The sequence below is a fragment of the Macrobrachium rosenbergii genome, chromosome 22 (assembly GCF_040412425.1).
Source record: "Macrobrachium rosenbergii isolate ZJJX-2024 chromosome 22, ASM4041242v1, whole genome shotgun sequence".
Lineage (NCBI taxonomy): Eukaryota > Metazoa > Arthropoda > Malacostraca > Decapoda > Palaemonidae > Macrobrachium > Macrobrachium rosenbergii.
In genome coordinates, this window is record NC_089762.1 from 19855718 (window position 1) to 19858701 (window position 2984).

Here is a 2984-nt window from a genome sequence, read left to right on the forward strand (position 1 = left end):
TGTTACAAAGGATGCGGAATCTCATGTTATTAAGATTATAATTACAACACATCTTTATATTATACAATTGTGGAACTTTTAACTACGTTGAAATGTGCTTGCGAGGTCCGTTTCCTGCTTTTCTTAATGATTTTTTTTTTAGATGATATGCAGGTGGCTAGAAAGACGACACTGCTGAGGCAGGAAGACATCAACCACGAAAGTGAACGTGAGTTTAGTACAGAATCTGCACCATGTACGCATTAGTATCCGATTTTTGTACTGCCATAGTCACCTTGACTTTGATGAAAGACGAAGGAGGTTAACACGTGGCATGAGCAATCGATGTCAGTCGGTAAAATCATCGCTCCAACTTTGTGGCAAATAAGCAGGAAAGTGTGGCATGAAATGTATCGGAATTTATTTTGAATTTCGTGAGTTTCACCAAGAAAATATGAGTCAAGTCTTGTTCCTTTAATAGACTCGCGTCATATGATGTGCCCTGTAATTTAAATGAAAGCAAAAGTGATTGGTCTCGGTCTAACACTTATATTGTTAGAAATCTCGGTATGAGAGTAGTACCGAGAGTCCACCCAGCCACCCGTGGTTACACCACTGCTTACAGCTCCTGTTCATCACGGTAATGTTTTATATATAATGCTATTGATCAAAATGAAAAAAATTTCTGAACAGATTTGATATATTTTCAGCTTCTGATGTCTTCTCTTCTTGCGTATGATTCAGAACTTTACATGAAGCTTCAGGTTTTGAAGTCTCTCTCTCTCTCTCTCTCTCTCTCTCTCTCTCTCTCTCTCTCTCTCTCTCTCTCTCTCTCTCTCCCGATGACCAGCATTCAGTATTAATTATCACAACGAATCACTTCTGATAGTTGTATTAATTATAGCATAACCAGAGAATAACCATGTAGGCAACTCCGAACCTCCTCCGCAGGGGGGTAGTGTCGTCAGTGCACCTTACTTTCCACCCTCCCCTAACAATTAATTCATAGTGCAACTGCGAGGTTTTCCTCCTGTTACATCTTTCAAACCTTTTACTGCCAATTTCCGTTTCAGCGCTAAATGACCTCATAGGTCCCAGTGCTTGGTCATTGGCCTAAATTTTACATTTAATTCAATTCAATTCAAACTCCGAACCTGAAACCAAATTCAACATGCTTAGAAATATTGAGCAAAGCATAAAGGACAAGTCGGTATCTTCCTGAATGGATGATACAAAAAAAAAAAAAATGACAAACTGAAGGCCTTTGATTAAATGCGAATTCAGGTGGAGCTTGACTTTCTCTGTAATAAGGTTAACTGATGTTTGTCACGATGTCCGGAAGTAAATGTGGATAATTTAGCTTGTCATGATTTCTTCAGCATAAATAGATAATTTTTTACTCAATTAATATTCATTTCCATAAATACAGAATACATACAGTCGTCCAGTAGAAAGACTGAAACTCGGGGAGGGTTGCGAAAATTAGATGTTACTTATTCTTTAGGGTTCCTAGAGGGTGCGATTTCTTAGGAGTGTCAAGATTTCTGGCTTGGTGGTCTAATGGTACTAATTTCTTAATCAGCTGCCAGCTGAAGGTGAGGGGGAAAAGAACCCGGTAGATGCACTGAAGTCTTATTTTTCCAGACTACTGCAGTTTTCTGCCGTGCCTATTTATCCGTTTATGACCCCCATGAATAGATAATCACGAATTTTCATGCACGAGGCCTCCCTCATAAAAAAAAGAAGAAAACGATGAACGTGATTCTGGCAAGTAGAGCAAATATCCAGGTAAAAATCGTAAAAGGTATTAACAGTATTCATTTGTTGTAAGTTGACTAAAAGTTGTGTCAATTATAAACAGCGCTGTAACGTGGACCACTATAGATTCATGTAATGAAGTAACAGTGATTATGCAATAATAAAGCTATCCTTCATAGTCGTTTTCGATACAGTATTTCTCTTGAAAACATGTCATGCAATATATCAAAATAAAATTAAAATTTTATGCAGGCGCGAACAGCACGATAGCGCCTAACCTTCTCTCTGGGAAAAACAGAGAAAACGTTGTTTGACAGGAAATTTGTGCATTTCCACCTCGCAGTTGCTCGTCGCCAGGCAAGTCTTGGCCTTGACGGAAGAACGGGTAAACACGAGGTAAACACGTGATGAGTCCTGCACGTTGCTGACTTGGATCTCCCGCCCTGCCATAGCAACTGGGAGATCTGTTGGCAGTTGCTTGAATACAAAAATAACTTATGAGATGAATTATGCACAGATTGACGGACCAGATAATTATTCAATGACGTACGATATCACGCTTGATTCCCTAACGTCGAACGCGAAACATTGGGGTAATTGAGTTTTCTTCCTTCTCAAACCCGTCTGAGAAAATATTCAGTTACGAAACCTAACTTCGTTCAGGCATTGTGAGAAGAGCCGGTGGAATACCACTAATTTACAGGATAGATATGGATGTAATTACTTTTAAGAAAAGCAGGCATAAAATCCGTTTCATACAGCGATTATACATTAGATCCAAAATGATAGGGCCATAAGCTTCATTATATATATATATATATATATATATATATATATATATATATATATATATATATATATATATATATATATATATAGAGAGAGAGAGAGAGAGAGAGAGAGAGAGAGAGAGAGAGAGAGAGAGAGAGAGAGAGAGAGAGAGAGATAGATACTGTATAAATAAATGTGTATATTATTACGTAAGTATCATCATACAAAGTATAAATGGTATGCATTCCAAATTGTTCATGGCAGTACGTGTCGTATCAAACTTTAGACATTATATATATATATATATATATATATATATATATATATATATATATATATATATATATATATATATATATATATATTTATTTATGTGTGTGTAGTGGAAGTTGTAAACTCCACTGGGTAGGAAATACTCCTTAAATGGCAAGGTGGTGGTACAGTGAGTGCTACCGCAGCTAGTGCAAATGTTGTGC